Source organism: Zingiber officinale, chromosome 11B, assembly GCF_018446385.1.
Source record: "Zingiber officinale cultivar Zhangliang chromosome 11B, Zo_v1.1, whole genome shotgun sequence".
Lineage (NCBI taxonomy): Eukaryota > Viridiplantae > Streptophyta > Magnoliopsida > Zingiberales > Zingiberaceae > Zingiber > Zingiber officinale.
Genome location: NC_056007.1, coordinates 17,342,847 through 17,357,435, shown reverse-complemented (window position 1 = coordinate 17,357,435; position 14,589 = coordinate 17,342,847).

Here is a 14,589-nt window from a genome sequence, read left to right as displayed (position 1 = left end):
GAAGAGTACACCGATGGATAACTCTTCTTGCATTGTCTCCAAACTTTCGCTCCAATGTGAGTTATAAGTGAGCTTGCTCTCATGACTAATGACCTCCTGGTCGGGATTCCAGACTCTCACCCCAGCACGAGTTATAAGTGAGCTTGCTCTCACGCCTCCAGACTCTCTCCTCAATGCGAGTTATAAGTGAGCATGCTCTCACACCTCCAGACTGTCGCCCCTGCGTGAGTTATAAGTGAGCTTGCTCTCACAACCAATGACCTCCTGGTTGGGATTCCAGACTCTCGCCCCCGCGCAAGTTATAAGTGAGCATGCTCTCACGCCTCCAGACTCTCGCCCCAGTGCGAGCTATGAGTGAGCCTACTCTCACAATCAATGATCCCTCAGACAGGATTTCAGAACTCTCATCTTAGCATGACCACGCTCAATAACTCAAGGGGTCAGTTTTTACACTTTTATCCCTGAACGGGTTATTAGCAAGCAAAGAAGTTCTAAGAGAGAAAACAAAAGAAAAACATAGATTAAGGCCCAGTCAGATTTGTATTTATTGGGTAGAATACAAAAGACACCACTAAAAATCTCATTCCCATAATTAAGGATATCTAAGTAATCAGAAGTCCGGGCTAGTATCGGTAGCCGATCGGCACCTCGAGCAAAGGGGTTCCACATGACCTACTTTACCCGAGTAAGATTGCGCCTAAACCAGCTCTGCCTTGGTGAATTGAATAATACAACACTGCTGAGCAATAGTTTCATCTTTGAGCTGATTCTCTTCTTGAAGAAGGGCTATGGAAGCAGCATGTTTCTCTTTGAGATAGATCAAGAATTGAGCCTGGCTGTCCAGGTCTGCATAAGCTTTTCGCTTCAATGCTACTTCAGCCCGGGTTCGAGACTTCGTGGCTAGCCAAAGTTCCTCAATGTCTCGACGAAGAGAAGATTGAAGATCTCTGTCCTGCGTCATCTCGGCTAAAGTGGTATCCTTTTGGGCAAGTAGTTGAGTCAGATGGGATAGCTGTTGGCGCAGGGGTGATACCTCATCAGGATCAGAGGTAGAGTCCATGGTCGGAAGAGGGCAGCAATCTAAGGTACATTGTCAAACATTGAAACCATGTGGATTCCAAATGACCTGAAGCTGCTTCATCTATGAAAATTTCACGCGGTCGTGTGTATTCCATAAGGCCACAATCTACTTCTCTGTTTTATTGACACGGTCGTGTGGAATTCACACGGTTGAGGCTTGTTTCTTCTTTGTTTTGTGGCACGACCATGTGGGTTCACACGGCTGGAGTCATCTCCTCCTCTGGGCATGTGACACGGCCATGTAGATTCCACACGGCTGGGCCCTTTTTCTTTGTTTGTTCTCTGAGTCATCTACAAGTGTCCTTTTCACTCCAAAAGTGCATCCTGTCAATAAGAAAGCACATAAAGAGCAAATCTTCGACAAAGAAGAGTAATTATGCTAAAAATATGATAAGAGGTGTCAAAGTGCATAGATCAAGCGTAAATAAAGTACATGATTATACGTCAAAACATACATAAATGTATATATAATCTATGTGAATATAAATATTTGGGTGAAACCGAATTGCTAGAATCACTTTCCCCCTTCGTCACTTCCTCTCTCTCAATTGTTCTCAACCGTCACAACTCTCTCTTGATTGCTCTCAAACACCCCAACTCTCCTCAGCTCTCTCTCTCTCTGTCTCACAGCTCACTCTCATTCTCTTGTTAACTCAACCATCCTTGATTCTCTGGATAATCTATTTTATCATTTTGACTAGTGCTTGATTCATAGTTCTCGTGGGATCAATATTTTTTATTACTTGATTATATTTTCATACACTTGTGGATTTATAGTACATCAATAGCCTTATCTTCTTCAAGGTAAAGATCCAAGATACCTCCAAAATTAGGGATTTCTTGAAGAAATATGAGATCACATCTGGTCAGCTGATAAACTTTTAAAAGTTAGCATTGTCTTTGAGTCCAAATACCTCTACAGGCACTATTAAAGCGATAAAAATTGTTGGATCGAGTCGTACGTGAGAGGGAGGGAGGAGGTGAATCACGTGGTTTTAAAAGTTTGTCTTTTCAGTTTGAAATCAAAAGTACGCATAGCGGAAATTAACTACAAAAGAGAACACAAGAAAACACGGTCGATTTACTTGGTCGGATCTTTCGGCGACTCCTACTCCAAGACCCAAGTCCCACGGATCGATGAGTAATCCACTAAAATACCTCTTCCGGTACATGCGGAAGAGGGAATCGAGTACAAGGATAAGAAATAGAAAAGGGTAACAGGCTACACTTTCCTTTATGTAGAATTAAATATAACAAAATAGTTTCGTTACCGAAAAGTAAGAATTGAAGTCCGAACGCTTGTTTGTCGTTATCGGTCTATCGTCCGTGATCGAAAGTTTCGAAATGGTTGTTAGGCATAGTAGCTTCACAGCACAGTAGGAGGATGAAGTAGCAACATTTGGAAGACCAAAGGATCGCGTGTAAGCTCATATAGAAGTTGTGTTTGAAGCTTTGGGCGAGCATCCTTATAAAGAGCTTAGAATGCGCCTTCCATAGTCATTGAAGGGGCCTCCAAACCGAGAAATCTAATCTCTAATAGCCTGGCTTCTATCCACAATGAGCTCTGAACTTTATCCTACGGAAGGTGCCTTCAAGCCATTGAAGACACCTTTCATGAATAGTGAGAAAGCGTCTTTCATAGCCATTAAAGGCGCCCTCGGGTACTGTTCACCTAAAGACTTTTTTCTCCTTTTGCCCTACAAGTTGTGTTAGTCCAAAACTAAAACATCTAACCTGTAAAATAAAGTTAGTACAGTGAAAAATAAGTAGTAATTGTTAGGATGTATACTAAAAGCCTAGCTTTTTGTATGAACATTTATATTTTGAAATGAGAATCACTCTGGTCAAATATTGCATGTTAATGTAGTTGTCCATTTAATTTATATTGTAGATAACATGGTGTGTGGTGTCACACAGAAGATCATGTTATCAGTTCCTTATAAATTATAAATAGTAGCTCATGGCCGAGATGGATAGGGACAAACCATTGGAACGGTTGTAGTGTAATTTGGAATTAGTTTGTCTTGACTATATAATTACACTAGTACACTATGTGTGTATTGAGCAGGACCATTTGAGGTTGTTCTTTTTATACTGACTGCATAAAAGAACAAAACCTCTATTATTATGGATGTGCGTACTCTTAATCCCGATATAATAACAAACACATATACTTAGTATTTATTTCTTTAATTTATCAAAGAGTGAGATTTATTTAGTTAAATCAATAGGCCCGACAAGTTGGGAAATAATATTATTTATATGGTGTGTTATTGATTATAAAAGGAAATTGTGTCCTAATAATCTAGGTTGATGATGTCCCCTTGAGGAGCTCATAAGGATTATCATGTAAACCCTACAGGTGGATTTAGTCTGACATGATAATAAGGTTGAGTGGTACTACTCTTGGAGCTAGATGTTAATTAAGTGAGTTGTCAGTAACTCATTTAATTAACGGACATACGATATCTTAAACACAGGGAGACTAGTGCACTCATGATAAGTAGAAGTCCATATTGCAATATGGGATTGGTGCGGTAGTTCAATAATAACTCTTTAGTGGTATGAGTTATTATTGATGAACTTGAGTTAGGTGTTCAGGTCGAACACAGAAAGCTCAAGTCCATCAGGAGGTCAAAACCAATTCCTCTTATCGATCCCTGTTGTAGCCTCTATAAAGCCTTGCATTCACCCTTTTTGGTTTTGCTTCCTACTCAAGAAAGGGGTCGGTCACATCCTTGCTTAGTGCCCAAGCAAGGGGTCGGCCAAGCCTTGCTTCCTACCCAAGAAAGGGGGTGGCCAAGCCTTGCTTGGTGCCCAAGCAAGGGGCCAGCCAAACCAAAAGAAAAGAAAAGAAAAAGAAAAAAAAAAAGGAGAGATTTTTTCTCAACAGAATTAGAGATTTTTCTAAAAAGAATTACATTGATTCTTTCTTAGAAATTTTCTAAAAAAAATTATATTAATTATTTCCTAAGAAATTTTTCTAAAAAGAATTATGTTAATTCTTTCCTAGAGATCTTTCTAAAAAGAATTATGTTGATTCTTTCCTAGAGATTTTTCTAAAAAGAATTATGTTGATTCTTTCTTAGAAATTTTCTAAAAAGAATTATACTAATTCTTTCTTAAGAACTTTTTCTAATAAGAATTATGTTAATTCTTTTCTAGAGATTTTTTCTAAACAAAAATCTATTACTTTTTCTCCTTTTTTATCTGGAGCAAAGGGTTATAAAAGGAGAGGAGGTTGTGCCACAAAAATCAACAATTCAATTAAGAAGTGATAAGTTTTTCTCCACAACTAAAAGCCCTCTCCTTTCCCTTAAGGTCGACGCCCAATTTTTCTTTTCTTTCCTCTAGGGTCGGCACCCCACTTCTTTTCTTCTTCCCTCTAGGGCCGGCGTCCCATCTTCTCTTGGTGGGCGGAGCTTGGAGGAAAAGAAAATAAAGAGACGAAGCACCTTGGTGGCCGGCGGTTTAGAGGAGAAGAAGAAGGAGGAGGCGTTCCTTTCTTTTCATCTTTTGGTGGTAGGCGGCTTGGAAACAAAAGGGGTTCGGGTGTTTTTGTCTTGGTAGATCGTTGCCCACACGACGTCCAAGAAGAGGAGAGGAATACGGCAGAAGATCAAGAGGTTTTTGTCTACAAAGAAAGGTACAACTAGTTATTTTTTCCGCAGCACAACAAGTTTTGTTTTCTTTGTATGGATCCTGAAATACCAACACAAGAGGCTAGCGATTTTGTGTTTTCATTTTTGTGCTTCAGTTTTGTGTTTCGATCTTGTGCTTTGATTGAGATCTCTGTAGTTAAACCTAAGTTACTGTGAGAAGTTTAAATATTCAATTTCTTTGAAAGGCTTTGTCTAAGAAGTGGTGGATGATCCCATAACCAAGAAGGCCTAGTGCCTCGCCAACGACCTGGAAGCCAATCCTTGAAATAAATATTTAATCAACTTCTGTAATATGGTTTAACTTCTGAAGAACACAAGGGTTGAACTTGGAGTAAAAATGTTAAGTTTCATTTCCAATCCAAGTTTAACTTTGAAAAATGAACTTGGAGTAAAGATGTTAAGTTCCGTTTCCAATCCAAGTTTAACTTCTGAAGAGCATATGGGTTGCTAGGAAACATTCTGGGCAAGTACAAATTTTTGTATAGGGGAAACAGAACGGTATTCCGAGTAGCACCCTTCAAGTGGTATCAGAGCTAGTTTTCTGCCTCTATGTGTTTGGTTTTCGATTAAATTATGCACTGTTCATACATAAGTTTAGGTCGGATAATAGTAGGATGTGATAGATAGATTAACTCTGTGGTTGCAGGCATCCTAGATCCAACTATTATGGCTTTTGTGTGCTTGTGTGTGATTTGAACCCTCGGGCATGTCGAGATTGTTGTGTGTGCATGATTGTAATTATTAAATACAGCAGGACCTGTATTAGTTTTAGGATTTTACATTCTGTTCGATCTAGATTACATGTACATTCCCATATGGAATATAGGATCGATAAATGTAAAATTTTATTTTTGTCGCGGATCGTATCCTTGCAAGGCGTGGTGCTATTTGAGGACCAAAGGCGCAGCGAAAAAGGAAGCAAGATAGACGCGACGACATGACCCATTGGTGGCGGCTAGGGTCAGCGGCATTCGGAGGACAACTATGGATGAGGTCATAATAGTTGGAAAATTATTTTTTCATATTTATTGTCTTTATGTGTTGTGATGTGTATGCTTTTGTGTTCATGTGTGTTATATGTGCATGTTAAAATTCCTCGTTTAAATAACTAAGTGGGAGAGGGTTTATTTAAATAAATTCCATGGTCTCCATTACTGGTTTGTAAGTGATGCATTCAAACTTGCGCGTTGGCTTTAAGTGTCTTCCTCCACATCGGATGAGTTTGTTTGCAGATCACTAGATCAAACTTCCTCTATGGATGATTATAGGAAATTATTTAGTTTTGTGTGATCTTCTCCATCTGAAGGGGAACAATCCAAATTAATGGACTAAGTATCAAGTAATGGTATACACTTAGGCGCATTTAATAGTATCCTCCCCATCGGAGTCACTGCTATTATTTTGTGTGACCGAAGACAAATCAACTATTAATTTTATTTGTCATAAAGTTAGGTTGACAAGATAATAAAATTAATGGGTAAAACCTCCTCTTACAAATGTTTAAATTAGTATACGTCCACACTATCGTGGCATATTAAATTCACGGTATTTTGAGGTGTTGGTGAATTTAAATTATATTGTTTGAGGGATCAATATTATTTTAAATTCTAAAGTTTTGACCAAATATCTTATTTTATGATTCTTAGGATTTCAAAATGGCTTTCAATCCTCTCGCTATTATTTTAAAAGAAAACAAACTCACTGGTCCCAATTATATTAATTGGAAATAAAACTTGGACTGTCCTCGCAGAAACGAGAACAATGAAGGTGTATCTTATTCATTAGTTGTCAAAACATGTTTAGTGGTGTTATCTACCGGTACCTGGTATGTAGATATGTGAGCCATTGATCATGTCTGTAATTCATTGCAAGGGTTCCAGGAAACCCGACGACTACATGAAGGAGAAATCACCGTCTACATGGGCAATGCTATGAGAGTGGCGGCTGTTGCAGTGGGAGATGTTTTATTATCTTTCGATAGGAATAAAACTTTAATTTTGAGAAATTATCTTTACGTACCATCTTTTAGAAAGAACTTGATTTTAGTTTCTAGATTATTTATGGATGGATATTCTATTTCTTTTGATGACAAAGTAGTTATCAAGAAAAATAGGGTGGTTATCTATTCTGGTACATTGGTTGACAATTTGTACACTCTAAATCCAATAACTCCCACGACGCAACAAATGAAAATTAATAACACATCTTCTAATTCTAATAAGAGAAAGCAACATTCGGAAATGAACCAAACATATAATCTTGCTTGGAAGGAAAAATGACCAAGAGACCTTTTAAGGCCAAGGGGTATAGAGCCAAAGATGTGTTGGAATTGGTTCATTCTGATTTGTGGACCTATGACTATCTAGGCGAGAGGTGGTTTCGAATATTTTATCTTTTTTATAGATGACTATTCGAGATATGAGTACATTTACTTGATGTGCCACAAGTCTGAGTGCTTTGATAAGTTCAAAAAATACAAGGCTGATGTGGAGAAATGTCATGGTAAAAGTATCAAGACACTACGGTCTGATCGTGGTGGCGAGTACCTCTTAGGAGAGTTTAGGAATTACTTATTAGAGGTCGGGATTCAATCCCAAATGTCTGCACCTGGTACACCCTAATAGAATGGTGTGGCAGAACAAAGGAATAGGACTCTTATGGAAATGGTTAGTTCAATGATGAGTTATTCAGAATTACCAAATTCATTTTGGGGATATACTCTAGAAACGCAGTCTTCTTGAACCAAGGAATTATACCGCTGAATATCACCGGGACATTCCATCGGATTTGGTTATCAAAAATCAATTTCTCACCAAAGTCCTTGAAGAACTGAATAAAACTTCTCTAGAGAACCACCAACTTGTTTAAGTCATGTCACCCGACAGCGAAGATCATACACTTGAGAGGTGTCGCTACCGTCAAAGTATGTCGTTGTCACGCCCTAGGTAGTCCCTTCTAAAAGAAATTTTGATAGCATCTCCCCTGTACGGATGACAATTTGAAACTTTCTACAATACCCTCAGGGCCACATATATCTCGGCCAACACGGCCGGAACAATAACAATAAAAGTAAAGCAAACACCCCACGTAGTTTAATAGTAAAACTAAACTAATGCAACGATAAGAAAAATCCTTTCAAATATCCTCCTCAACTACACCCATAAAATACAAATCACAATGATAATAAAGGACCATACAAGATCCAAGTGGCAAATCCAGAACAAGTCTGAACACAGTTTAGATAGTATAATAAGAAAAACCAAAAGATAAAACACACATCCTTGAGATCTGCAGGGGGACTAGCGACTAGAGATCTCCAAACAGCCTCAACCTGAAATAGTAATATCAACGGGGTGAGTCAACTCCTCAGCGGGTAACTACTAACATGCATAGTGAGAAATATAACAAATAACACTAATCATGCGTACAGTCTCCTGATATAAGAAGGATAAATGCAACTGAAATAAATAGGAGAACAACTGTACTAACCAGGACCTGGTGTATGGATAATTAACTGAGAGGTATCGAAATCCTATATGCATGTCAAACATATGCATCCACCCAATATGCAGTAAATAAATGCAGCCAACACAAGTAATAAATACATCAATGCGTATGATGTCAATGACATGTCCTGGTCACCCCAACTGTCAGCCAGCCGTCTCACACACGATGGTGAGACCGAGTGGGTAGGGTTGTAACAATCATGCACTCTGCCATCACTGCTCCTGAGTGACCAAGTGGACGGGATGCTGTCGGAGTACACCTATCCTCCTATCCCAAATCATAAGTGGGGGACCGCAATGCTCTCATCTCCCTGAGCCAGTCCAGAGGAGGGATCCCTGCCGGCTACCACTCTACGTCACACTACCCATGAGCGGACCAATGGAGCCAAACAGAGCAACACTGTCTGCCGGCTACCACGCTGCGTCACCATACCAGCGGAGCCTAACAGAGCAGAACTGTCTGCCGGCTACCACGCTGAGTCATCGGACCAGCGGAGCCTAACAGCAGAACTGCCACACACCCTACCTGACATACCACTAACCCATGAGTGGTGGTGTGTGCAGATCTATGTAACTGGCGATGTGCTCAACAATAATGAAGCCGACTATCGCACAACATGTAACCATGCGGGATGGTGCATGACACTAAGCATGGAAATATCCTGATCCTGTCCATCTCTACATAATGTGTGCCATAGGATAAATAGATCCAATCAATGGTCTAGGTACACAGGGTAGATATGGTATAAAAACCTAGGTCCTGAACATAATAAGACATGGTTATGTCACTACCTCTATAAGCATATAAAATCAGGTGGGTACTAACAAGGAATGCATAACAAGTAAGCAAAAACAAGCATGTAACAGGTATCCGGTAGTGACAAACTGATGCAGATAAGAAACATAATTATTATTACTTGTTAAAAATTACTATGCATATCAAATGACATATCTAAAAGATAAGTCAAGGCACCCGCTTCCAATATAGATCGAGCTAATCAACCTCTATGTCGAAGTGCTCGTCCTGAATCCGAATTCTGTAATAAATCATGTGGTTTATGTTGGAACCCCAAGGTGTTTTGATGTGATCAAACAAGCTAAGTTAGGTCCTGCATTTGTTTAACCCTTGTGTCTAAGTGTGCAGGAGCTTAGGAACACAGGAAGTCGAGCGGAAGATGCGGCTAGCGAGAAGGACGGCACGGGAGAGAGCCGACGGGCTCGGTGCGTCCGAGGGACGAGGTGACCGCGGAAGAGTACACCGGTGGACTAGAAGAACATGCGCGGTGTTCAAGGGACGAGAAACCGGGAAGGAAGGCTGCTCGAGGAGAAGGCCGGAACATGGGTTCGGGTGAGCCCTATTCCGGATGACCGAGATCACCCAAGCTAGCAGAGCCGGAGCGAACAAGACCCGTACCGAGACGAGCTGAACCGAAGGCAAAAAAAGTCAACATTGTTGACTTTGGGCTCCAGGGCGCCCGGAGCAGTCCAGGGCGCCCGGAGCCCTCCGGGGCGCCCGGAACCCTCCGGGGCGCCCTGAGCAGTAAAATTGACCAGATCAAGTTTTGACTCGATCTGAACGTTGGGGGATAAGCTTTATCCCCCCAGGGTGCCCAGAACTCTTCCAGGCGCCCCGACCAAGGCTATAAATATAGCCTTGGTCCAAAAGCTTAAGAACAACTCACTTGTAATCAATTCCTTCTGTGCTTTCAATTCTGTTCTTTTCATTTGTGCTGTCAACGTTGTAAAGAGGCTACTCCGCCCAGAGGAGAATCAGATAGTGCGCTTACATTCCTTGGATTAGCAATCCCCTGATTGCAAACCAAGTAAAACTCTGGTGTCTGCTTTTCTTTACTTAGTCTCTTTTATTTATTTATTACAAGTGTTCATTATATAGTTGAAATCCGAGAAAGGTTAGAGTTTTATTTTGTAGGGCAATTCATCCCTCCTCTCTTGCCGGCCTCTAAAGGGACCAACAAGTGGTATCAGAGCAAGGCGCGCTTCAGGAGGACTAACCGTCGATCGAAGCAACAAGATGGCCGGACCAAGCATTGTTCCACCAAAATTCGAGGGGAACTTCGCAGACTGGAAGCGTCGTATGGAGGTATTCCTAAAAACAGATTTGAAATTCGGTTTATTATGAAATATGGTTTTGTAGCTCCAATAGATAAAGATGGAAAAGAAAATGAAGAGAGCGATTGGACAAAGAAGGAGCAAAATGAGTCGGTAGCAAACAGCCGTGCGGAACATCACCTGCTGAGCGTGTTACTGCATCAAGAGGTCAACCGCATCGGAAACTATTTATCTGCTAAAGAACTTTGGGAGAAGTTCTTGGAACTCCAAGAAGGCACGTCCGAAGCAAAACTCGCTAGAAGGGACATCCTCCGCAACAAACTGATGAACATCCGTCTGGAGAAAGGTGAGAAAGTAGCCGGTCTACATGCAAAGGTAAAAGAACTAGTTACTGGTCTCGAAAACCTTGGTGAAACGGTAACAAACCGGGACACTATACGCTACGCGCTCAACGCGTTTCCAAGAACTCCGGAGTGGACATCAATCGTCGATGCTTACTACATCTCAAAAGACCTGGAGGTAAGCACTTTAGAAGAGTTGTTTTCTACCCTTGAATTACACGAAACTAGATATGCAGAGATATCAAAGGACACAACCCAGACTATGGCGTTGAACGCAACTAACAAGGATGAACCCGAGTCAGACTCCGAAGACGATCAAGAAGCGTACATGGTAAGAAACTTTAAAAAGTTTTTTAGATCTAATAAATTTAAAATGCAGAATAAAAAGAATCAAAAAGGTAGAAGAAAGGTACGGTGCTACCAGTGTCAGAAGGAGGGACACCTAAGGGAAGAATGCCCAGAACTCTAGAAGGTCAAAATGAAGACACCCAAGAAACACAACCTAAAAGCAACTTGGGACGACACTTCTTCATCCGAATTAGAAGCTCAAGAATATGCCAGGATAGCACTAATGGCAAGCTACGAAGGACAAAATACATCAGAACCCAGCATCGATGAAGGGGGAGTGACCTCAGATGGAAGTAGCGAAGCAGGGGGAGATTCAGGCTTCAAGTCTGATATGGTAAGTGAGGTATGCCTCTTACCCCCTGATGAACTTTATTTTGGTATCAAAGCTATGACTAAATCCATGTATAAATTAGAAAATAAAAATACCAAATTAGAAAATGAAATTCTAGAAACAAAAAGAATTTTGGCAAAATCATGTCTTATAGAGGATTTTGAAAAATTGAAAATTGAAAATTGAAAATGAAAAACTAAAAGAAGAAATAAAAATATTGAAAAAATCTAATGGTTCAAATATTTCTACCTTTAGAAATTATAGAGGTTTAAATTGGTATTATAGATTTCATCAAAGTCAAATTAGAAATATATCAAAAATCTATATACTTAGGAAATACTTGGTTAATCCTGTAGGTAGGAACCTCTACTGGGTTCCAAAAACCTGTTTAATTTAAAATTAAAGTCAGACTTAGCATTTTCAGCAAGGAAATTAAACAACTAATTTCTTTATGAGGCTTTGTCTAAGGAAGTGGTTGTTGCTCCAATAACCAAGAAGGCCTAGTGCCTCGCCACGACCTGGAAGCCAAGTATCGAAATGAAAAGTTTAATTGACTAACTGAAAAAGCATTAATTTAAATTACCTAATGTTTTAAAAGATTTATTCAATTTGTGTTAGAAAATATTTTTAAAAAAAATTCTTAGAAATTTTTTATCATAAAATTTTTATAAAAATTGACTTAGAAATTTTTTTTATGAAAGTTATCTTAGAATTTTTTATCATAATATTGCCTTATAATTTTTCTTAAAATTGACTTAGAAGTGTTTCTTATGAATATTAACGTAGAATTTTTTTTGGGGATGTTAAGTTTCAAACTTAAAATCTTTTTTAACACTTATGACTGTTTTTATCTGAAAAATGTTTTTCTTAAATTTTTTCTCGAAAGAAAAATTCTGAAGAATGTCTTTACTTAGATTTTTTTTTTACACTCAAAGTTTTGTTTGAATTTACCTTAGACTTGTTTATAACCCCAATTTTTATGTGATCAAAGGGGGAGAAGTATGTTAAGTCTAGGGGGAGGTAATATAATTTTTCATTTGAAAAATACTTGGACTTATTTGAATACAAATTATTTTTATTGCATATGTTTACCCTAACTTAACTTGAGTTGCTCACATCAAAAAGGGGGAGATTGTTGGAACCCCAAGGTGTTTTGATGTGATCAAACAAGCTAAGTTAGGTCCTGCGTTTGTTTAACCCTTGTGTCTAAGTGTGCAGGAGCTTAGGAACACAGGAAGTCGAGCGGAAGACGCGGCTAGCGAGAAGGACGGCACGGGAGAGAGCCGACGGGCTCGGTGCGTCCGAGGGACGAGGTGACCGCGGAAGAGTACACCGGTGGACGAGAAGAACGTGCGCGGCGTTCGAGGGACGAGAAACCGGGAAGGAAGGCTGCTCGAGGAGAAGGCCGGAACATGGGTTCGGGTGAGCCCTATTCCGGATGGCCGAGATCACCCAAGCTAGCGGAGCCGGAGCGAACAAGACCCGTACCGAGACGAGCTGAACCGAAGGCAAAAAAAGTCAACATTGTTGACTTTGGGCTCCAGGTCGCCCGGAGTAGTCCAGGGCGCCTGGAGCCCTCCGGGGCGCCCGGAGCCCTCCGGGGCGCCCGGAACCCTCCGGGGCGCCCGGAGCACTAAAATTGACCAGATCGAGTTTTGACTCGATCTGAACGTTGGGGGATAAGTTTTATCCCCCCAGGGCGCTCGGAACTCTTCCAGGTGCTCCGACCAAGGTTATAAATATAGTCTTGGTCCAGAAGCTTAAGAACAACTCACTTGTAATCAATTCCTTCTGTGCTTTCAATTCTGTTCTTTTCATTTGTGCCGTCAACGTTGTAAAGAGGCTACTCCTCCCAGAGGAGAATCAGATAGTGCGCTTACATTCCTTGGATTAGCAATCCCCTGATTGCAAACCAAGTAAAACTCTTGTGTCTGCTTTTCTTTACTTAGTCTCTTTTATTTATTTATTACAAGTGTTCATTATATAGTTGAAATCCGAGAAAGGTTAGAGTTTTATTTTGTAGGGCAATTCACCCCTCCCCTCTTGCCGGCCTCCAAAGGGACCAACAGTTTAGCTAAGTTTTATTGTAAACAAAATAGCTAAACCCAAATCCTTGTTTACCAGGAACCCTAATCAATATGATCATTCACCCTACCTAAAATTAACACTTCTTGCTAACATAACTAGCAATCACCTACAAAATATTTCAAATTCTTACGTCTTACCTCAAATCACAGCCAGGGATGCTGCTGGAAACAAGCTGGAATCAAAGAATTGCTGCCCAACTAGGGCTGTTGGTTGCTGGAAGGAGTGACTGCTGTTGGTTGCTGGAAGGAGTGACTGCCGGATCCAAGAACAACCCCACAATCTAGATCCACTGAAACCCTACACCTACTAGACCATATTAGAAGGGAAAAATCAAGAGTTCAACCAAATGTTCCAAGTACAACCAACTCACCTTGCTGGCTGTGGTGGCCCTGCGCCAGCGATGAAGAGCCTCTGCACCGGCGTGATCGAGGCCGAGAGGAGACGATGGGTCGAGACGCCAAGGACAGAGGGAAGAAGCATGGTCGCGCTCGGCAGTGGCACGCAGGGAAAGAACTAGGGCTCCAACGGCATCGACTGCAAGAAGAATCAAGGAACAAGGCTCAGTCGCCGATGCTAGGGCACAGGCGACGACGGCGCTGGGTCGGACCTGGTGGCCGGCGACAGTGCTAGGAGGCGCGACGAGGTCAGCGGGGTTGGCGATCTAGAGTAGAGGGGAGGCGTTCAACACTGTGGCTCGCGGCGAGAAGGAAGACTAGGGCACGGCGGTGGAGAGGCTAGGGCATCAACGTCGGCTGTGATTGGAGGAAGATGATCGAGAAGAGGAATGGGATGACTTTAAATCGCGAGGGGGGAAACCGTCGTTGGTTAGGGCAAATCGGCATGAGAGGAGCTCGGGCACGCGGGAAGGAGGCGGAGAAAAATAAAAGAAAAAGAAAATAAATAAAAAATCAACATTTCCTCACCAAAACGGGGTAGCCTAAACAGGCTTTCCCGGGGCCTAATATTTATCCCCGTAAACTCGTCATACGAGCTCCTAAAAATTTCTAAAAAATTTGAAAAAATTTCTTATGGTTATTCGCTCTTTTTCGGTATTTTACAGTCGTGGTCAGGGCGTCCCATATCGATTTCGCGGTTGGGAAGCTAATAAAATTCCCAATAAGGGAAGCATCCATAGAGTTGATTAGCCAACCTTTGAGAACAAC